Source organism: Bos javanicus, chromosome 15 (genome assembly GCF_032452875.1).
Source record: "Bos javanicus breed banteng chromosome 15, ARS-OSU_banteng_1.0, whole genome shotgun sequence".
NCBI classification, from domain to species: domain Eukaryota; kingdom Metazoa; phylum Chordata; class Mammalia; order Artiodactyla; family Bovidae; genus Bos; species Bos javanicus.
This window is the reverse complement of record NC_083882.1, coordinates 47793741-47818146: the sequence shown is the minus strand read 5'-3', so window position 1 is coordinate 47818146 and position 24406 is coordinate 47793741. Positions and strand designations below refer to the sequence as shown.

Here is a 24406-nt window from a genome sequence, read left to right as displayed (position 1 = left end):
AGGATGGGGAACACATGTATACCTGTGGCGGATTCATTTTGATATTTGGCAAAACTAATACAATTTGTAAAGTTTAAAAATAAAATAAAATAAAAAAATAAAAAACAAAAACAAAAAAAAGAGCATCAATTCTTCGGCACTCAACTTTCTTCACAGTCCAACTCTCACATCCATATAGGACCACTGAAAAAATGATAGCCTTGACTAGATGGATCTTTGGTTTCTAGCAAATATCAACTTAAATCAGCTAGAGATATACATATGTCCATTCCCTCTTGAACCTCCCCCCCACCTCCCTCCCCATCCCACCCCTCTGGTTGGTATAGAGTCCTGGTTTGAGTTCCGAGTCATACAACAAATTCCCTTTCAATTAAAAAAATAAATAAAAAATTTAAAAGTATTATGAAATGTCCTTTTGCCAGGTCACCAAGCTTCTTATCTTGTATCTTCATGGTTCACTTTTGTTCCTCAATAATCTGGTCTTGGACTGTACTTGATTTATTCACAACTAATATCTTGCATTTCTATCTTTCTAACTCGGTCCTCTTTTAAACCTTCCAACACTCAGGGATCTCTGAGAAAGAGAATCCTCAGAAGTCAGGACAAGTTGGAGCAGTTGAGCAACTCTCATGGCTTCAGGAATTGTGGTGAACCTACAGCAGGAGGTGACCTGCCCCATTTGCCTGGAGCTTCTGACAGAACCCCTGAGCCTTGACTGTGGCCACAGCTTCTGCCAAGCCTGCATCACTGCAAACAACATGGTGTCCATGAATGACCAAGACGAGGACAGAAGGTGCCCTGTGTGCAGAATTAGTTATGAGCCTGGAAACCTAAGGCCTAATACGCATGTGGCCAACATAGTACAGAGGCTCAGAGAGGTCAAGTTGAGCGCAGAGGTGGAGCAAGAGAGAAATCTCTGTCTGCGCCATGGAGAGAAACTCATGCTCTTCTGTGAGGAGGACAGGGAAGTCATTTGCTGGCTTTGTGAGCAGTTCCAGGAGCACCATGGTAACCACACATTCCTCATGGAAGATGTTGCCTAGGACTATCAGGTAAGAGAGCAGAATGGAGGAAAGACAGATCATAAAGTGTTACTTGAGGGGAAATCTCCACTTTGCATTGGACTTTGTTTACCTGGTCACCATGGACTTGAGGCCTGTGATCTCTTTTCATCCTATGCCCACCTTCTGATGTGTGAGGGGTGTTTCTGTGAATTCCCCCAATTACAAAGTAATGATCCTACACACAGACTTTTAGTCAGAAGTAGGTGAAGATCTGATGCCCAAAGAAGCTCTCATAATGACTTTGGTCAGGAGGGTAATGAGGACACTGGGTGGATTGAGGTGTGTGGTTTCCCTGCTGCAGGATCAGGTTTCTCTAGAACAAAGAGAACCAAAGAGAATGCTGACTCCTATCTCTTGAGTCTTAAGAATACATTCCCCACCTCAGGTTTTCTCCCAGGTCATAGATTCTAATAGCTGTTCTCTACAATTTTTGTAAAGTGGATTCTCTTTGGAAATCAGCCTCATTTCTCTCTCATTTATCCTCTATAGTGATGCTGAGAAAGCCCATAACTTGACTCTGTGTGGTACTTTTCTCACAGAAGAAACTCCAAGAAGCTCTAGAGAAGCTGAGGGAGAAGCAGCTGGAAGCTGAGGAATTGGAAGTTAAAGTCAGAGCAGACATTGCTGCCTGGAAGGTAGGAGAAGGGACTTCCTGAGGGATCTAGATAGATATCTTGGACAGGATCTTGGGTGGTCACAAGTAGCGGCCTTCCTCTTTGTTCCCTGACAGTTGTCATTTGATTAGTCCTTTCCTTGATCCTACCCCTGATGCTGCTGCTGCTGCTGCTAAGTCACTTCAGTCGTGTCCAACTCTGTGAGACCCCATGGACTGCAGCCTACTAGGCTCCTCCGTACATGGGATTTCCAGGCAAGAGTACTGGAGTGGGGTGCCATTGCCTTCTCCGTATACCTAATAGGGGTGGTGCTAAAAAGGGAACATATCACAGATTAACATAGATACTGGAAGGGAGGTATTTATACAGAGGGCATCTCTCATGAGGATAACAAGGGAACCTCAGATTCCATCCTGTCATGTGTTTTTGTCCTTGACTCTTCTGATTGAGACATTTGGCAATGGCTCATGGCTCTGTCCTGGCTTCCCTGGTAGCTCAGCTATTAAAGAGTCTGCCTTCAATGCAGGAGACCCCGGTTTGATTCCTTGGTTGGGAAGATCCCCTGGAGAAGGGATAGGCTACCCACTCCAGTATTCTGGCCTGGAGAATTCCATGGACTGTATAGTCCATGGGGTTGCAAAGAGTTGGACACAACTGAGTGACTGTCACTTTCACTTTCATAGTTCTGTCAGACATAACTGAGCAACTTACACCTGTCATCAGCATTCAACCTTAGCAGAAGGTGATGAGAGAGAGTCAAGTGTAATACAGGAAGGCACGAGCATCCTGGACATCTGTGTGAAGACTGAGTGACAGCCAGGGGTCCCATTTGGCTATGAGTTGTCTTCAACAATGCAGACTTGAAACTATTATTTTGAATTGTGATGTAGAGAAAAAAGAAATAGCATGTGAGCTTCCTTAATCATTGCTTCCCTCCTTTCTCTCTCTCTGTCTTCTTCTCTCTCTTTCTCATACTCCTGAAGGATCAAATACAACGTGAGAGACAAAATGTCAAGGCAGTGTTTCAAAAACTGAGAAAGAACCTTAAATATGAGGAGGTGAAGGAACTGCAAAAACTGAAGGGTAAGGAGGAAGTTGGTCTACTACCTGGCAGACTCTGAGCATGTGCTGATCCAGCAGACCCAGCTGGTGAGAAATCCCATCTCAGATGTAGAACATCGTTTGAAAGGGTCAACAATGGAAATGCTGCAGGTGACACTGGGCAAGAAACTCCAGCGTTTGTGATATGAACACTTGAGCTTTACTGTTCATATGATATATAGCTTTCTATGTTTTTAACTTCACCCTTCTTGTATCATTGAATGTAAAATGTATGTCTTGTAGATAGCAATAGTGGCTTTTTATCAGGTCAAAAGTCTTCCTTTTAATGAGGATATTAATACAATTCCATTTAATAATGCAGTCATTTATCTGGTTATATTTAAATTTATCATTTTTTATTTGCATTCCGTATGGCTAGTTTTCATTCTTCTCTTCCACTTCAACTAGCTTCTTTTGTGTTAAATATCTCTGGTATAAAATATTGTTTTGTTATTTTGTAACTATGTACATTGTTTTCATTTTTCTTAATAGTTTCTCTAATGATTAGAATGTTTCCTATCCCATCATAGTCTATTCCTGACTAACACCAATTTCATTTCAGTAAAAATAGAAACTTCCTGTACCACTGCTTCATTTCCTTCCAGCAACAATACAATGATGCTTTTAATATTCCACCCAATCCTACAGGCTAATGCCTGCAAGCATTTGAACTTTTCCGAAAAATGGGAAGAAAAATTCTCTTTTCTTCTGGAGTTTATGTCAGGAGATTTTTGTTTTCTTCAAAATTGAGAATAAAGTCAATATAAATGATAGTTGCTCAGTTGTGTCTGACTCTTTGCAACCTCAGGGACTGTACCCCACCAGGCTCCTCTGTCCATGGAATTCTCCAGGCAAGAATACTGGAGTGGGCTGTCATTTCCTTTTCCAAAAGTCAATATAGGTGGAGTAAATAGAATTGGAGAAAGACACAGACCAGATTCTGATGACAAGGCTGGAGCTTCAAAATTAAGCATTGATTAAAGTTGTAAATATATCCACAAAATTTTCTATTTATTGCAGTTTTATTTGATTTTTGTCATATATAAGAAAAGAGCAGAGAGACTTTGTTTTTGTTTTTTGGGTGTGGATCCAGCTGTTGTACTAGTTTTTGGTAACATGGAAATAAGTCTAATATTAAAGACACCAAATATACTGATAAATATCTGCTCAAAGAAAACAACATCTCTGATGATTAAGAGGGTTAGATGGCTACAAACTGTTAAGGACTTGAACAAAACTGACTCAGTACAAACTAAAGTGCAGATAAATGCTCTAGTTTTCAGAAAGTGATTGAGTGCTTATTGGTAACATTATGAAAATGGGATATAAGAGAGGAGACAGTTTGGTTGCTGAATAGTAAGTTACGTATTAGACATCATAAATTACTGATTCTTGTGACTCATTTTTTACTGAATAGATTAATAAGCATTTAAGAGACAAAGATTTCTGGGAGAAATATCAAGAACCTCAGATATGCAGATGACACCACCGTTATGGCAGAAAGTGAAAAGGAACTAAAAAGCCTCTTGATGAAGGTGAAAGTGGAGAGTGAAAACATTGGCTTAAAGCTCAACTTTCAGAAAACTAAGATCATGGCATCCAGTCCCATCACTTCATGGGAAATAGGTGGGGAAACAGTGGAAACAGTGTCAGACTTTTTTGGGGGGGGCTCCAAAATCACTGCAGATGGTGATTGCAGCCAGGAAATTAAAAGACGCTTACTCCTTGGAAGGAAAGTTATGACCAACCTAGATAGCATATTCAAAGACATTAGTTTGTCAACAAAGTTCCGTCTAGTCAAGGCTACGGTTTTTCCTGTGGTCATGTATGGATGTGAGAGTTGAACTGTGAAGAAAGCTGAGTGCCAAAGAATTGATGTGTTTGAACTGTGGTGTTGGACAAGACTCTTGAGGGTCCCTAGAGGGTCTGCAAGGAGATCCAACCACTCCATTCTGAAGGAGATTAGTCCTGGGTGTTTCAGTGTAAGGACTGATGTTGAAGCTAAAGCTCCAATACTTTGGCCACCTCATATGAAGAGTTGGCTCATTGGAAAAGACTCTGATGCTGGGAGGGATTGGGGGCAGGAGGAGAAGGGGACGACAGCGGATGAGATGGCTGGATGGCATCACTGACTCGATGGTCGTGAGTCTGAGTGAACTTCAGGAGTTGGTGATGGACAGGGAGGCCTGGAGTGCTGCAATTCATGGGGTCATGAAGAGTAGGATACAACTGAGTGACTGAACTGAACTGAACTGAAGAGACAAAACTGAGTAAAAGTAAAGATTTGGAAATCAACTGCCCGTGTGTATGCTGAACTCAAGGGAGTGAAAGAGATCACTGATAGTGTGTAAAATGACGCTAGAGAGACATGAAAAACACATACATTAATACACTTGTTTACTTCCAGCCTCATAAAAGCCATGTTAATAGCGTGAGGAATATTAGGATTATGTATTCCTCTTTGATTCTCCAAAGCCTGACTTCAAGCTTGGCAAATAATAGTATAACACTTGATACTTTTGTTGAATAAATTAAAGAACCATTAAATATTCAAATAGCCTCATAGGCCATTTTATGCCTTTGCAGGAAAGTGAATATGTTGGTTTTTTATATTCTCTCATCAGCACATACTAAATTCCTTCTATTACAAGTGTCAAAGCTATTTTACCTTTGTTGAAAATGTGACAGCGTCACAGGAGTCTTCTAGAATGATTGGCCTCACTCTTGTCTTTACTTTTGCTCTCACATTGAGACCATCCTATTCATACAATCAGGGGCTGGTGGGGATGTAATGAAGATTTGTAAGTGGGAGGACCTATTACTTCTTGACTCATGTTTTTTTCCTCACGAGGATGTGAACAACATCATGAAAAGGTACGTGTGGGAGACCAGAGATAGTCCATTTATGGAATAAAAATAATTAAAATCACTGACTAGATTTATCTGGTGGCCAATTAGAGGGAAACAATGCTCAAGGCAGAAAAAGTGGTATATAGATTTGCCTTCAATTTCTGTTCACAAATCAAGGCTAAATTTTTCCTAATGATTAAGAATGGACCAACTTCTACCATAGATAATTGTGGTCATTGAAAGTCACAGAGTTTAGTCAGTAGCCATAATAGGAATAAGAGGTTGCAATGACAGACTCCTGTGACCTCAAATATTTAATTCACACTTGGTGTCCTTATTCAACTCAGCTTTCATATTCAGTAGGTGCTTGAATTACCTTGGGAGAGTCATGTCTTCTTTATCAGCCAAGCACCCAAATTGGAGAGAACTCCTTTATATTTGAATTTTGCCTTGAGTATAGAAGAGACTTGGCCCTTCTATATCTTTCTGATTAGATTTCCAAAAACAGACTTGAATATCAAAGACTATTATGGCTGTGCTACAAACAATTGACCCATCTTGCTCATATACTCTACAAGGCAGAATGGAAAGTTAGCATCCTTGTGTTTAAATTTGCACATGTACATGGTAGCATCAAGATTTTTACAAACACATAAAATTTAAACCACTGTTGCTTTAGTATTCCTAATGTCCTATTTCTCAAGGGTTTGTCATTATTCCCTGAGAACCTGAGATCTTGGGGTATTCTGAGAGCCTGTGTATTGGGGAGCAGACTTTGAAGACCTGGGTACTCTCTAGAGAGTGTTCTCATACCTGGTATGTCTCAAACACCTGGGAGCCAGGTCCTGCTACCTAACTTTCTGACACCTCCCTGGAACACGTATCTATGCAGGGATTTTTCCACAAATTAATTTTTTATGGTACCAAAATATTATTTCAAATAATTTCATATGCTTTCTAGGAGCTAGAGAGGGAGAAGTTAATGATTTTGCTAAAGAAGGAAGAAACTGTCCTTCTGACAGGTCAGTACAGTCCCAGGTCACATGGAGGGTAACTAGGAAGGTGAACATTTGCATATTCCTTCTGGCGCCAAAGTCAGGTGTCCAGTCTCTCCTTTCCCAAGATAGTTCAAGTGCATCAGTGGAGTGAAAGTCAGTGGTTTTAGAGGAACCAGAAGTCAGTCGTGTGGGGGTGAATCTTTTCCTTCCCTAGGAGTGAAACCTTAACCCTGAAGAAGCCCAGAACACTCCCCAAGGGACAAAGGAGAATGTGTTCAGCTCTTGATCTGACAGATGTACAACGAGTGTATAATGGTGAGGAGTGCTACCGAAGTGGGTGTCTGTGGAATTCTTGTGATGTGGGTAAAATGGGGAGGAGCCTCCAATTTCTAGATGTGGATAGAGACAGCAAAGCCCAGATACTCTGTGCTGACAATGTGGTCATATTTATGGGAAGTGACCAAGTGGTTGTTCATTTCTCTTTCATCAGTTCAGTACCTCACCACAACCCTTCCCCTAATCTGAAAAAAATAGATTTTAGAGCTGACTCCCTTGTTTATATGTAACATTAAGGTTTATTATTATTATTTCAGGGCTGACAGATGTGCAACGCTATTGGGGTAAGGAAACATCACAATGTTATCAAGCCACCCTATTTTCATCATCTTTTAGACTTTTTCATTTTCTATCACGTCTCATATTTTAAGATGTCCATTTCCACTCCCAATACACACATGTACACACTACCTTTCCATTCAAGTTATTTTAAAGATCCCTTTTACAGTGTTACAAATAAACCTACATCATAGCCCTAATCCAACTCTGTAATTTTTCCACAGTTCACATGTTCCTGAATCTTCTTGCTAGGACCTTGCCATTTCTGAGGACCAAAAGCAATTGAGATATGTGAGCAATTTGGAACCAAACAATATATATAAGAATGATGATTTTGAAGATCATGGTGTCCTGGGATCCCCAGTTATCACATCACAGAAATATCACTGGGAGGCAGATGTGTCAGAAAAACCTGCCTGGGTCCTGGGAATATATGGTGGAAAACAGAATGAATATACGATGAAGTTTCTATGTGAAAACAAGGGAAATGGTCAATATATTTACTGGAGATACCAACCTAAATATAGCTACTGGATTAGAGGGTTAAAGAATATGTTCAGTTTGAATATGATGCATTTGATGAGTCTTCTTCCTCAGGTCCCTTGATCTTAACCCTCTCCCTGAGTATTCCTCCCCATTGTATTGTGGTTTTCCTAGACTGTAATACTGATGTCTTATTTGTCAATATCACAAACCAAGGAATTCTCATCTGTAAACTCTCTTCATGTTCCTTTACTCGGAAAATGTTTCCATATTTCAATCCTGGGAAATGTAATGCTCCCGTAACTCTGTGATGGCCAAATTCTTGAACTTTCTTAGATTCACACTCACTTCTTTGTAGTGTCTCTTGACATATGTGCATCTAAGACACCTTGGCTTATCTACTGTTGCCCCACCCCTCCGTCTTGTTCAATTTAAATGTCCTTAATTCATCAAAGGCTTCTTTGGTGACTCATTGGTAAAGAATCTGCCTACCAATGCAGGAGACCTTCAATGCAGGTGGGTTCAGTCTCTGGGTCGAGTAGATCCCCTGGAGAATGAAAGGGCTACCTACTCCAGTATTCTTGTCTGGGAAATCCCATGGACAGAGGAGACTGGTGGGCTACAGTTCATGGGGTCACAAAGAGTCAGACATGAGTTAGAGACTAAATAACAACAACAACAATTCATCAATAGGGTATAAGACTTGTTTTTGTTATATTTTCCCAATATCATTTTTGCATTACAAGAAAATTTTAATTCACCATTCCCTTATCCTAAGGAAAAATGACTGATGCCTCATAAAGAAAGAATAGTATTGAAGGGATGTCTCTGCCAAATTTTTACAATCTCATTTCTTCTGCCACTGACTGCTAAGAAGAAGGAAAGCTTTTCAACAACTTTTGCACACTGTCAAACACCTAGTTTAGGAATCATTCTCTAAAGAATGAGTGCTGAACAGTGTCTCTGTTTATCCTTGATGTCCCTTATTCATCAAGGAATTAAGGAGAAAATATCATAAATGATATGTACTAAGAGAGGAAGTTTTGTATGCAGAGTATTTGAGTTCAAGACCTGTCTCTTTACACATTAGCAGTATAATCTTGAGTAACATCCCTAAACACTGTGCTTATTTTCTTAAAGTAATCTTGATATAAAAATTGCACCATACATAAGATCATTGTGAGAAGATAAATGTTACTAAATGTAAAGCATCTAAGTGTCTCTGCTTAAATATTTGATCTATTAATTAATGAAAAATAAAACCTTTATCAGTGTCCTATTAAACAGGTTTGTGCTTTCAGGGCATACTGTTTCATTTTATTTTTTATTGACCTCTCTTTTTCCATATCCTAGACACCTTTGTGCCTCTGTCCAGACTATTCCAACCAGCTCTCCCTGTCAAAGATTGTTAGAATTTTATTATAGTTTTTGTGTTTCTACACACTGGCTCTTAGCAAGTAAACTAGATTCTGTGATACTCAGGATCTCATTTGTAAGGGAAAAAAATTATACAAAATTTACTTGATTAGTATTTTGAAAGTTAAACAGTACAATGTTTGAAACAATACCTGTAATTTCTAGCACATAAGGGAGTAGTCCCATAGGGTGTCTGTTCTTTCTTTGGTTCCCTTTCACTGTGACTGAAATCATAAGAATATATGTTTACTTTCAAAATTATTTCCATTTCTATGTTTTAAGAAACAGAATGCACTGATTAAGACATTATACTTTTCTTTCAATCTTACCTAATTTTTAAATAAATCTTTCTCTCTATAAATAGCATTTTTTCTTTCTTTCTTTTTTTTTTTGGCAACACCAAGAGACACATGGCATCTTGTTTCCCAAGCAGGAATCAAACTGGCACTCCCCCTACAGTGGAAATGCCAAGTCTTAATCATTGGACTGCCAGGGAAGTCCCACCTTTTCTTATTTTTAAAAACTTTTCTGCAGTAAATCTGTCTCATTGAAATTGAATTTTGATTTGTCACTTTGCCAATTTTTAAAATTTATCATTCCCAGTGATATGTTAAGACTCAGAAGTGTACTTATGGGATTTGTCACCGGTTTTGTGGCTAAGTGTTGTCTGCTCTGATCAGACTTATATTGCAATAAGGTGAAAGCTGTCAGGAAGAAAAGTCTGTTGTCTTCTTTCATTGAGATAGGAGGGATTATTCCTTCAATGGATATCCATCCAGGGCTTGGTGGGATCCTCTTGTCTTTTGGAATTTTTATGCCTACCTCTTTCAACAGAGTCAGAGTTTTAAAATAAAATGTGGATTTTTGGTGAAGCAGTATCTGCTTTATCCCTGCTTATTCCCAAGAATTCTCTACTTCTTTACCTTTGGAAGCCCTTTGGTGAGTCACGGATTTCCAAGGAGGATTTTCCAGTTTCTGCATGTATGTGCACACATACATCCATGTCTTGGGACTTATTTATGGAAACTGAAGGAAACTGATCTTCTAACTTTTTCCTTTGACCTCTGTCTTCCTGTCACCCCATTGCTATGATGACTGAGGCTCTGACTCACTACTAAAAATCATACTCTTGGTTTATTGACACATGACTCTCTAGGGAAACTGACATCTTTTTATTTACTGGAATAGCTGATCCTCCAGTTCAGGATGAAGTACCTAGTTATGAGAGTATGAAAACTTAAATTTTTATATAAAGTAGAATAGAAAATATCTGCACACTGAAAGACTTTCACTTTCTAAGGGGGGTTCCTGGTCCCAGAAGTAAAGCTCTCTGCTGAAAATAATGTGAAATCTATACATTGCTCTCAATTATAGGGTCTCTTCTCAGTAAAGGGACTAATAACGTTTTAGGAATCTCTTCAAATATTGGTGCTGCGAAAACTGGACAGCTACACACCATATACGTAAGTAAACTAAGAACAGATTAAAGACCTAAATGTATGTCCTCAGTTCAGTTCAGTTCAGTCCAGTCGCTTAGTCATATCCGACTCTTTGTGACCCCATGAATCACAGCATGCCAGGCCTCCCTGTCCATCACCAACTCCCGGAGGTCACTCAAACTCATGTTCATTGAGTTGGTGATGCCATCCAACCATCTCATCCTCTGTCGTTCCCTTCTCCTCCTGCCCCCAATCCCTCCCAGCATCAGGGTCTTTTCCAATGAGTCAACTCTTCGCATCAGGTGGCCAAACTATTGGAGTTTCAGCTTCAACATCAGTCCTTCCAGTGAACATCAAGGACTGATCTCCTTTAGCATGGACAGGTTGGATCTCCTTGCAGTCCAAGGGACCCTCAAGAGTCTTCTCCAACACCACAGTTCAAAAGCATCAATTCTTCGGTGCTCAGCTTTCTTTATAGTCCAACTCTCACATCCATACATGACCACTGGGAAAACCATAGCCTTGACTAGATGGACCTTTGTTGGCAAAGTAATGTCTCTGCTTTTCAATATGCTATCTAGGTTGGTCATAACTTTCCTTCCAAGGAGTAAACATCTTTTAATTTCCTGGCTGCAGTCACCATCTGCAGCGATTTTGGAGCCCCAGAAAATAAAGTCTGACACTGTTTCCACTCTTTCCCCATCTATTTCCCATGAAGTTATGGGACCAGATGCCTTGATCTTCGTTTTCTGAATGTTGAGCTTTAAGCCAGTGTTTTCACTCTCCTCTTTCACTTTCATCAAGAGGCCTTTTAGTTCCTCTTCATTTTCTGCCATAAGGGTGGTGTCATCTGCATATCTGAGGTTATTGATATTTCTCCCAGCAATCTTGATTCCAACTTGTGCTTCTTCCAGCCCAGCGTTTCTTATGATGTACTCTGCATAGAAGTTAAATAAGCACGGTGACAATATACAGCCTTGATGTACTCCTTTTCCTATTTAAAACCAGTCTTTTGTTCCATGTCCAGTTCTAACTGTTGCTTCCTGACCTGCATATAGGTATCTCAAGAGGTAGGTCAGGTGGTTCTAAAACCATATAACTCCTAGAAGAAAACATACCAGTTCACTCTTTGACAGAAAGCACAGCAATGTATTTTTGAATCTATCTCCTAAGGCAAAAAAACTGAAAGCAAAACCAAACCAAAGAGACCTAATGAAACTTAAAAGCTTTTGCACAGCAAAGGAAGCTATCCACAAAGCAAAAAGGCAACCAACTGACAGGGGGAAAATTTTTGCAAATGATATGAGCAATAATGGATTAATGTCCAAAATTTAGAAACAGTTCATACAACTCAATATAAAAAAAAAAAAATAAACAAACAAAAAAAAAAAACAATTTAAAAATGAGAAGAAGCCCTGAAAAGATATCTTCTGCCAAAGAATACACAACATTCGACAGGCACATGAAAAAATGTTCAGCGTTGCTAATCATCAGAGAAAAGCAAATCACACCTGCCATGAGATAACATCTCACACCTTTCAAAATTCTTATCATCAAAAAGACCACAAATAACAAATATTGGTGAGTTTATGGCGAAAAGGGAGTTCTAGCATAGTGTGGGTGAGATTTTTAGATTGGTGCAGTCCCTATGAAAACAATATGGAAATTTCTCTAAAAACTGAAAGTACAAATAGCATATGATTTAGCAATTTCACTCTTAGATGTATATCTGAAGAAAGCAAAACAGAAACAAAAATTTGAAAAGATACCTGTGCCCCAACATTCACAGCAGCATTATCTACATAAAGAAGATACAGAAGCAATCTGTGTCCATATAGATGAATGGGTACAAAAGTTGTGGTAAGTATACAAAATGGAATATTAGCCCCACAAAAAAAGAAAGAAATTCTTTCACTTGCAATGAATGTATGGATCTAAAATGCATTATGCTTAATGAAGTAAGTCAGACTGAGGAAATCAAGTACCCTAGATTGATACTTACATGTGGAATCTAAAAAAATAAAACAAAGTTATGAAACAAAACAGAAACAGATTCACAGATATAGGAAACAAATTAGTGCTTGCAACTGGGGAAAAGTAAGTGAGGAGAAACAAGATACGTATGAGTATAAGAGAAGGAAACTTCTATGCCTAAAATAAAAAAGCTATAAGAATATATTATATAACATTACTTAGAAATAACTTAAAAGAAGTATTTCTACAAATATACTGAATCACTAGATTTTACACCTGAAACTAATATCATATTACATATCAGTTAAGTTCAGTTCATTCGCTCAGTCATGTCTGACTCTGCGACCCCATGAATCGCAGCACGCCAGGCCTCCCTGTCCATTACCAACTCCCGGAGTTAACCCAGACTCACGTCCATCGAGTCAGTGATGCCATCCAGCCATCTCATCCTCTGCCGTTCCCTTCTTCTCCTGCCCTCAATCCCTCCCAGCATCAGAGTCTTTTCCAATGAGTCAACTCTTTGCATGAGGTGGCCAAAGTACTGGAGTTCCAGCTTTAGCATCATTCCTTCCAAAGAAATCCCAGGGCTGATCTACTTCAGAATGGACTGGTTGGATCTCATTGCAGTCCAAGGGACCCTCAAGAGTCTTCTCCAACACCACAGTTCAAAAGCATCAATTCTTCGGCGCTCAGCCTTCTTCACAGTCCAACTCTCACATCCATATATGACCATAGGAAAACCATAGCTTTGACTAGACGAACCTTTGTTGGCAAAGTAATGCCTCTGCTTTTGAATGTGCTATCTAGGTTGGTCATAACTTTCCTTCCAAGGAGTAAGCGTCTTTTAATTTCATGGCTGCAGTCACCATCTGCAGTGATTTTGGAGCCCCCCAAAATAAAGTCTGACACTGTTTCCACTGTTTCCCCATCTATTTCCCATGAAGTGATGGGACCAGATGCCATGATCTTCGTTTTCTGAATGTTGAGTTTAAGCCAACTTTTTCACTCTCCACTTTCACTTTCATCAAGAGGCTTTTGAGTTCCTCTTCACTTTCTGCCAGAAGGGTGGCATATCTGAGGTTATTGATATTTCTCCCGGCAATCTTGATTCCAGCTTGTGCTTCTTCCAGTCCAACGTTTCTCATGATGTACTCTGCATATAAGTTAAATAAGCAGGGTGACAATATACAGCCTTGACGTACTCCTTTTCCTATTTGGAACCAGTCTGTTGTTCCATGTCCAGTTCTAAGTGTTGCTTCCTAACCTGCATACAAATTTCTCAAGAGGCAGATCAGGTGGTCTGGTATTTCCATCTCTTTCAGAATTTTCCACAGTTTATTGTGATCCACACAGTCAAAGGCTTTGGCATAGTCAATAAAGCAGAAATAGATATTTTTCTGGAACTCTCTTTCTTGTTCCATGATCCAGTGGATGTTGGCAATTTGATCTCTGGTTCCTCTGCCTTTTCTAAAATGAGCTTAAGCATCAGCAAGTTCACGGTTCACATATTGCTGAAGCCTGGCTTGGAGAATTTGAGCATTACTTTACATTACTTTACTGGATCTTCACTACCCATATAATCACGATGGTGTGATCACTGACCTAGAGCCAGACATCCTGGAATGTGAAGTCAAGTGGGCCTTAGAAAGCATCACTATGAACAATGCTGGTGGAGGTGATGGAATTCCAGTTGAGCTATTTCAAATCCTGAAAGATGATGCTGTGAAAGTGCTGCACTCAATATGCCAGCAAGTTTGGAAAACTCAGCAGTGGCCACAGGACTGGAAAAGATCAGTTTTCATTCCAATCGCAAAGAAAGGCAATGCCAAAGAATGCTCAAACTACCACACAATTGCACTCATCTCACACGCTAGTAAAGTAATGCTCAAAATTACATATCAATTATACCTCAATAAAAATCTTTTAGTGTATTATAAAATAATTATCATTGTGAAAAATCTTTTCTTATCAATTTCATAGCTGCCAGGCCCTACTTTATAATCACAATAGCCTCTTTAACTGAATATACTAATTAAAAGTTGATTTAACATCCTATCCTAATTTTGCAGTAGTCTTATTTCTTAAAAAATCCTTTTCTCTCTATGCCCAATTTCAAAAAATTATTGTTTAAGGCACTGCAGGAATAGTCAGGAGTATTTTGTGGAATTTCTCAACAATATTGAAGGCAAACTTTGTTTCTCCTGGCTCACATCCCCCTTTCTAGAGGGCTCATAAACATGGCCATCCTGGAATGAAGACGAGACCACTCTCCTCCCCTGGTGTGAAGGGAAGAGGGAATGTCCCTGGCACTGGTTATTCACGCAAGCCTTGATTGGATCCCTATGTCCTGTCCTTTAGAATTATGAACAAATCATATTTCTTGAGTAAATAACATGAGTTGATTGATTTTTAGGGTCATATATATTTTGAGTCATAAACAGTCAGATTATTTTCAGAGTGGTTGTCTCAGTTTTTATTCTCATGAAAGGAGAAAGAGATAACTTTGTATATGGTGGTTAATGCAGAGCTATGCAAATGTGACTTCGAATATAGACTATTTTTGATCTGAAAATCTTGTTGACTTTTGGAAGGGACTAGAAAGCTCAGCATATGTGAGTGTGTTAATGTGGCCTGCAAGGGAGGAGGGTAAAATTTATTGTGAGGACCAAAGGTGATGACTTTCATTGTCCAAGGACCTCTCTTCTCTCTAATCCTTCTTCCTCTCTCTTGCCTCCCACAAATTCCATATTTCTCCTTTTACTCTCCAGTCCCTTTGAATGTCTAATCTGATCCTTCTTCCTGGACCCTAGAGAACTAAAGGATTCCCTCCAGAAGAGTCTGTGTGTGATATTTGTATGAGGTATATGTGCCTCTGGAATGTGAAGAAAGAACTCTTTCTGCTGGTGGAGGATGTAGACGCTGGCTCTTTATCAGGATCTCATCTCTTTAACATCCAAGAACTCCCTTTCTTCAAAAACTCAAACTCCTACTTATGTATTTCTGGGGAGACTGATATATAGCAGACTTGGATTGTAAAGTCTTGTTTCAATCTATAATTTGAAAATGGTGGCTATATAGGTATCATGTGTTTCTGAGGTTGTTTGGTGATATTATCAAAAATACACTTGGAAAATATAGGAGGAAATCTGAACCTCGAAAAATTGTGAAAATGTAGGGGTAGGTGAGATCAATGTCCTGGGAACCTCCTCTGACATATTAGATTTATGGTAAGAAGAAACCAGTAAAGAAATCACAGTGGTGAGGTATAGAAAACATGGGCCAATGGGAAACCTGAATGATCCAAGCTCCTTTTCCCACCACCCAAAATCTGTGTCCAGAGCCAACTACATTGCTAGCAATTACATTACAGGTTATTGAAGAACCAGAGAATAATAAATTCTCCTTCAAGCTGTTTCCCCCTCTAACCTATACATTTCTTGTTGGAGAGGAATCTAATGAAAGATTTGTCACTTTGGGTCTTTGACTTCTAACTGTTTCTGGTCTAAAAAAACCCTAAAGTATAGGAAACAGTCGTTAGAGTTTGACCATATAGATAAACTAGATAAAGGTAGGTATCTGAGTAAACCTTTGGAACAAAACAGGGAAGATATTAAAATTGGTTAGTTAAGTTTTCTTCAAAGAAATTCATGTAAATGTTAATTGTAAGGCTAGTGAAGAGAAAAAGAGAGCAAGCTGGGCAGTCAGGCAAGAAAAGGAAATTTATTAGAAGGAAAAGAGAAGGTGACTGGCTCTTAAGGAGAACCAGTGTTCTCCCTTTCTGACTGAGTCCTTCTTATACCCCATCAGTGAAAAATTCTCTGAAGGGATGATCATGTAGTGGAGATCTGGAATCTGGTCCTCTCGCAGCTTTGAGAAGATAGGTGCCAGTGAGATAACAGGATGCCGTTTGGGCAATTTGGTCAGTCTTACAGATCACTGTGGTTTATTCTTTGTTTGCGAGGTCGACGTAAGGAGCCATCTTATCAATGAGACCCCATGTGGGCCCTATCACTCCTGCCTTTTTGATTTAGGATAAGGGCTAAAGGTCAATCTTCTGTAACTGCTTCCTGCGGGACAGGGGCAGGGAACGGGGAGAGGGGGGTGGGGCGCGTAAAATAAGAAAAGGCTGAAATGCAGGTCATGGGGATTTGTGTGGAGTCAAAGTTTTTGATAATCTGAGTGAGTTAGAAGTAGCTCATGGATAGTTCGGTTGGCGAAGGCTTGTAAGCGGTCCTGAAGAAATTTTGAAAAAAGACCCAATGAACATGGGCTGAAAGTTAGAATAGGGGTAAGTAGAAGGAGAGAGCCAAGAAAAGGTAGGACCCAGGGCATCCAATTCCAATTGCTTAACTAGTTTTCCCATGAATTACTGAGGTATTGGCATATTCTCGAGGCCTTGTTTGTTAGATTTCTTGCTGCTTCCTTTACAACGCCTGATTTACTGGCATAGAAACAACAGGCTTCCTCCAAAAATAGGCATCAGATCAGATCAGTCGCTCAGTCGTGTCCGACTCTTTGCGACCTCATGAATCGCAGCATGCCAGGCCTCCCTGTCCATCACCAACTCCCAGAGTTAACTGAGACTCACGTCCATCGAGTCAGTGATGCCATCCAGCCATCTCATCCTCTGTTGTCCCCTTCTCCTCCTGCCCCTAATCCCTCCCAGCATCAGAGTCTTTTCCAATGAGTCAACTCTTCACATGAAGTGGCCAAAGTACTGGAGTTTCAGCTTTAGCATCATTCCTTCCAAAGAAATCCCAGGGCTGATCTTCAGAATGGACTGGTTGGATCTCCTTGCAGTCCAAGGGACTCTCAAGAGTCTTCTCCAACACCACAGTTCAAAAGCATCAATTCTTCGGCGCTCAGCCTTCTTCACAGTCCAACTCTCACATCCATATATGACCACAGGAAAAACCATAGCCTTGACTAGATGAACCTTTGTTGGCAAAGTAATGTCTCTGCTTTTCAATATGCTATCTAGGTTGGTCATAACTTTCCTTCCAAGGAGTAAGCGTCTTTGAATTTCATGGCTGCAGTCACCATCTGCAGTGATTTTGGAGCCCCCCAAAATAAAGTCTGACACTGTTTCCACTGTTTCCCCATCTATTTCCTATGAAGTGATGGGACCGGATGCCATGATCTTCGTTTTCTGAATGTTGAGTTTAAGCCAACTTTTTCACTCTCCACTTTCACTTTCATCAAGAGGCTTTTGAATTCCTCTTCACTTTCTGCCATAAGGGTGGTGTCATCTGCATATCTGAGGTTCTTGATATTTCTCCTGGCAATCTTGATTCCAGCTTGTGTTTCTTCCAGTCCAGAGTTTCTCATGATGTACTCTGCATATAAGTTAAATAAACAGGGTGACAATATACAGCCTTGATGAACTCCTTTTCCTATTTGGAACCAGTCTGTTGTTCCATGTCCAGTTCTAACTGTTACTTCCTGACCTGCATACAAATTTCTCAAGGGGCAGGTCTGGTGGTCTGGTATTCCCATCTCTTTCAGAATTTTCCACAGCTTATTGTGTTCCAGACAGTCAAAGGTTTTGGCATAGTCAATAATGCAGAAGCACATATTTTTCTGGAACTCTCTTGCTTTTTCCATGATCCAGCAGATGTTGGCAATTTGATCTCTGGTTCCTCTGCCTTTTCTAAATCCAGCTTGAACATCAGGAAGTTCACAGTTCACATATTGCTGAAGCCTGGCTTGGAGAATTTTGAGCATTACTTTACTAGCTTGTGAGATGAGTGCAATTGTGTGGTAGTTTGAGCATTCTTTGGCATTGCCTTTCTTTGGGATTGGAATGAAAACTGATCTTTTCCAGTCCTATGGCCACTGCTGAGTTTTCCAAACTTGCTGGCATATTGAGTGCAGCACTTTCACAGCATCATCTTTCAGGATTTAGAGTAGCTCAACTGGAATTCCATCACCTCCACTAGCTTTGTTCATAGTGATGCTTTCTAAGGCCCACTTGACTTCACATTCCAGGATTTCTGGCTCTAGGTCAGTGATCACACCATCGTGATTATCTTGGTCATGAAGATCTTTTTTGTACAGTTCTTCTGTGTATTTTTGCCATCTCTTCTTAATATCTTCTGCTTCTATTAGGTCCATACCATTTCTGTCCTTTATCAAGCCCATCTTTGCATGAAATGTTCCTTTGGTATCTCTGATTTTCTTGAAGAGATCTCTAGTCCTTCCCAATCTGTTGTTTTCCTCTATTTCTTTGCATTGATTGCTGAAGAAGGCTTTCTTATCTCTTCTTGCTATTCTTTGGAACTCTGCATTCAGATGTTTATATCTTTCCTTTTCTCCTTTGCTTTTCGCTTCTCTTCTTTTCACAGCTATTTGTAAGGCCTCTCCAGACAACCATTTTGCTTTTTTGCATTTCTTTTCCATGGGAATGGTCTTGATCCCTGTCTCCTGTACAATGTCACGAACCTCATTCCATAGTTCATCAGGCACTCTATCTATCAGATCTAGGCCCTTAAATCTATTTCTCACTTCCACTGTATAATCATAAGGGATTTGATTTAGGTCATACCTGAATCGTCTAGTGGTTTTCCCTACTTTCTTCAATTTAAATCTGAATTTGGCAGTAAGGAGTCCATGGTCTGAGCCACAGTCAGCTCCTGGTCTTGTTTTTGCTGACTGTATAGAGCTTCTCCATCTTTGGCTGCAAAGAATATAATCAGTCTGATTTCGGTGTTGACCATCTGGTGATGTCCATGTATAGAGTCTTCTCTTGTGTTGTTGGAGGATGGTGTTTGTTATGACCAGTGCATTTTCTTGGCAAAACTCTATTAGTCTTTGCCCTGCTTCATTCCATATTCCAAGGCCAAATTTGCCTGTTACTCCAGGTGTTTCTTGACTTCCTACTTTTGCATTCCAGTCCCCTATAATGAAAAGGACATCTTTTTTGTGTGTTAGTTCTGAAAGGTCTTGTAGGTCTTCATAGAATCATTCAGCTTCTTCAGCTTTACTGGTCGGGGCATAGACTTAGATTACTGTGATATTGAATGGTTTGCCTTGGAAAGGAACAGAGATCATTCTGTCGTTTTTGAGACTGCATCCAAGTACTGCATTTCGGACTCTTTTGTTGACCATGATGGCCACTCCATTTCTTCTGAGGGATTCCTGCCCACAGTAGTAGATATAATGGTCATCTGAGTTAAATTCACCCATTCCAGTCCATTTCAGTTCACTGATTCCTAGAATGTCGACATTCACTCTTGCCATCTCTTGTTTGACCACTTCCAATTTGCCTTGATTCATGGACCTGACATTCCAGGTTCCTATGCAATGTTGCTCTTTACAGCATCAGACCTTCTTCTATCACCAGTCACATCCACAGCTGGGTATTCTTTTTGCTTTGGCTCCATCCCTTCATTCTTTCTGGAGTTATTTCTCCACTGATCTCCAGTAGCATATTGGGTGCCTACTGACCTGGCGAGTTTCTCTTTCAGTATCCTATCATTTTGCCTTTTCATACTGTTCATGGGGTTCTCAAGGAAAGAATACTGAAGTGGTTTGCCATTCCCTTCTCCAGTGGACCACATTCTGTCAGATCTCTCCACCATGACCCGCCCATCTTGGGTTGTCCCACGGGCATGGCTTAGTTTCATTGAGTTAGACAAGGCTGTAGTCCCAGTGTGATTAGATTGACTAGTTTTCTGTGAGTATGGTTTCAGTGTGTTTGCCCTCTGATGCCCTCTTGCAACCCCTGCCATCTTACTTGGGTTTCTCTTACCTTGGGCATGGGGTATCTCTTCACAGCTGCTCCAGCAAAGCACAGCCATTGCTCCTTACCTTGGACGAGAGGTATCTCCTCACTGCCACCCTTCCTGACCTTCGAATAGGCCTCCTTTTTCTGCTTTGAGGAGGTCTAATCCTCTTCTGTTTTGGAGGACCATGGATGCCAGGGAATCTAGCTGATTTTGGATAGTGATAAGGCTGTTAGCTATTTCTTTTAGGCTGTGAGGTTTTTAGAAAGGCTTTGATAGTAATTTAAAGAGGTTGTGAGTTCTGTGGTCCCTTTCCCCATCCCAGTGGCTATTCCTAAACTGATTAATAGAGGAATGAATTGAATTGCCGGTGTGGGTCAGTTATGAGTTAGTGGGTTATTAGTTAGTGGGATAGGAAGGGTCTGATTGTTAGGAGCAATAGACGTATCTGGGGCCAGATATACCACGGTGCATGTTCCTGTCCAGTTAGTGAGAAGACATAAATAAATAGTGGTTCTACATAATAAAAATACTCCAGGAGTAAGAAGACAACAGCTGAAATCGATAGCAAATAGGAGTCTTTCTGGGAACTTGTTAGTGGTCTCTGAAACTGACAGTGAACTCCCCAGAGTAGCCCCTACAAGAGGAGTATTTATACCATATGCAGAAGGGAGTCTCCCTGAGAAAGTAAGAGAGTGTCCTGCAGTTCCTGAGACATGATAGATCGGCCTGAAAGGAAGGAGAGATGTGAAGTGTGATTACAAAGGCGTGGCGGTATAGTTCCTAGTTGGGGATAAAGAACTGTTTATAGAGTTTTGTCTGGAAAAACAGAAAGGAGTCTGTTGTAGACAAACATCAAAAGTGGTGGATGTTAAGGAGCAGTAACCAGGCTAGATCAGAGGGTGGGCTTGGGATAGTAATAGAGGCTTTGAATTTTGAGAGAAGGTCTCTCCCAAGAATAGGAGTGGGGCATTTTGGGAGTATGAGAAAAGAATGGGAAAATGGGGTATCTTGATGTGTGCAAGGTAGAGGCTTGGTTATTAATGGTGTAGATATTAAATCGTCAACCCCCATTACAGAGACCTGAGAAACCTTGGTTTTTCCAGAGTAGACAGGCAGAGCAGAGTAAGTGGCTCCCGTGTCAATGAGAGAGGAGACCGGCTTGCCTGCCTCTCTAAGAGTTACCCTGGGCTCTGCAGAGGTGACAAGAATCGGGGCCTGGGACCCTGGGCACCTTCAGTCTTCAGCAGCAAGCCCAAGGAGACTGGGCAGAGCTGGGTGAGAGGACTCCTGCTTGGCACCAGGAGGGGATGTCTGGATCCCTGGAGGGGGCTTTAGGCAGTAGACCTTCCAATATCCCTTTATGCCACAGCTGGGACAGGGACCTGGAGGGGGCCTTGGCTTTAGGCATGAGCAGGCCCAGTGGCCTTCTTTGCCACATTTGAAGCAGGGCCCAGATGGCTTCCTTTCTTTTTGGTTGATGGAGGCAGTGGCTAAAAGGTGGTATTTGGCCTGATCTTGTTGGGCCTTATCTAGCTTTGCCTGTTCTTCCCGGTTATTGAAAATTTTAAAGGCTAAATTTAAAAGGTCTTGTTGAGGGGTTTGAGGGCCTTCTTCTGCCTTTTTAAAGTTTCTTTCAGATATCTGGGGACGACTGGGAGATAAAATGGGTATTAAGGACAATGGTGCCTTCTGCTGAAGTGGGGTCTAATTTTGTGTATTTTTGTAGTGCTTCTGTTAACCTGGCTAGAAATTGTGCTGGGTTTTCATATTTCCCTTGAGTTATTTCCTGGAGCTTATCAAAGTTGGTGGCTTTATGCCCTGCCTTTTGAAGGCCCACAATGAGGCAAGCAACCATGTGATTACAGGCTGCTTGTCCAGGTCTCCCTGCCTGATAATCCCAGTTGGGATCATCTCGGGGGACAGCCATTGCCCCTATGGGATTAGTGTCATCAGTCCTGTGTATCTCATCAGCATGCATCTGAGAGGCTTGCCATACTTGTTCCTTCTCTTCTGGGAGAAGAGTGGAGGGAAGGATGATGTAAATATCATGCCAGGTTAAGTTATAAGACTGGATAAAATACTTGAATTCTTTTAGATAATTATCAGGATCGGAGGAGAAGGACCCAAGACGCTTTTCAATCTGAGATAGATCAGTGAGGGAGAATGGGACATGAACCCAAACAATGCCTTGTGATCCAGCTACTTTCCATAAAGGGAGGAGTGGAGCAGAGGAAGGAGAGGGGTCCTGTGGTGAAGTTTCCTGTTTTTAAGTTGTACGGGACTAGGCACAGGGAGGGGATCTAGGGAGGTGGGGTAAAGCCTTGGGAGCCTCCGGGTAGAGGGTGGGGCTGAGGTCTCAGAGCTTATCTCAGGCACAGGCTGGGGAGGAGGGTTGGGAGCTGCAGGTGGCAGAGGCCTGCACTTGAGAAGGAGGGAGGGAGGAGAGGACATAAGGTGGATGGTGTGGAACTGGATCTGGAGCAGCTGCAAGGGGATTGGGAGCGATAGGGGTGGCCTGTGGTTGGAAGGGTCAAAGGAAGAAGAACCTTCTGAACGGGGATTGGGAGACATTGTATTGGAAGGATTTAGTGTCTGTCTATAATGCGGAAGACCTGGAGTATCAAAATTGAGAGTTCTAGCCACTGGGACCTGTTATCAAGTCTGTTATCAAGACCTGTTATTGCAGCCAAACAGTGATAGAATAGTAAATAAGTCTTTTTAGTCTTATCTCCCCTTGGAAGCCCAAAGCTTTTAGGTTTTGGAGAAGGCATCCTAGAGGAGTAGATTTTTGAGGGCTGGGATTGAGAATTTCCCATTGAGGCTGAATAGGGAGGTTAGACAAGGGAGAGAGAAAGCGAGGAGAAAGGTCCAAGAGAAAAGGCATCCCTGTTCTCAGGACTTTCTCAGAGAGTAATAATAGTCTGCTTTGAAATGGGCATCCCCTATTTCACAGTCAGACGGGGCACAAAGCTGAGGGCCTGAGGGCCGTGGGGATCCTCCCTCCTAGAGAGAGGTGGGGGGGGATCCGAGAGAATGGATTTCACTCACCCTTGTAACCGATGGATGAAATGAATGGATGTCAGTCCAGCAAGACAAGTAGAGAGTACCGTCCGAGCTCGGCTCAGTTTCTAGGCAAGGTCTAAGGGAGGGAACCACTGGAGGTGGGCTCGTGAGAGGAGCCCACCCAGTTGTATCTTCCCTCCCGTTTTGGCACCAGAATGTAGAGAAAAAGAGAGTGAGCCGGGCAGTCAGGCAACAAAAGTAAATTGATTAGAGGGAAAAGAGAGGGTGATTGGCTCTTAAGGAGAACCAGCGTTCTCCCTTTCTGACAGAGTCCTTCTTATACCCCACCAATAAAAAATTCTCTGAAGGGATGGTCACATAGCCAGAGGTCTGGAATCTGGTGGTCTTGCAGCTTTCAGAAGATAGGTGCCAGTGAGCTAACAGGATACCATTTGGACAATTTGGTCAGTCTCATAGATCAATGCGATTTATTCTTTGTTTGTGAAGTCAATATAACAGGCCACCTTATCAATGAGACCCCATGTGGGCCCTATCATTAATAATACTAGAGTTCCATTAGGTACCACAGCAATTATATTACTGCAACAATAGAAGAAAACCATGACTACCCTCAGTATGCTCAAGACAATTAAAACTGTATCAATAGCCATGTCACTGCAAGTCTTTCTATTTAAATTTCACTCCTTATCCACAACAATTTGCAGCAGAACTGAGACAATAAAGAACAGCATAGAAAATTTCCCTCCCTGCCTTCAAAAACCTTACCACTGTTTGATCCATGAGGAGAGATTCTCAGTAATTGCATTATTTAATAACACAGAATATAAAGGGAAAAAATGCCAGTTCTCAGAATACCATTTCTACAAAAGTTAGATCATTATCATTACACTTGAAAATCATCGTGGGTTTTAGTTCATGCATTCCCAAGAAAATGAAACTGTTCATATGGCTCAACAATTATGCCTAATATAATTTAATTTCTGCCTGATAGATATGAGTCAAAAAGAGTTTATAAGCCAATATTAGCTTTTTTCTCCTGTGTATTATAAATAATATCAAAATATGTGTCCTTTAACTTTACAAGCATCTACTTCTCTGTCT

General features: G+C 40.9%; 1 pseudogene; it reads left to right on the top strand.

Annotated features, from left to right (window-relative positions):
• The first annotated feature begins 629 nt into the window (after positions 1–629).
• On the top strand, positions 630–7251 carry LOC133261260 (tripartite motif-containing protein 5-like; annotated as a pseudogene).
• Positions 7252–24406: the final 17155 nt, after the last annotated feature.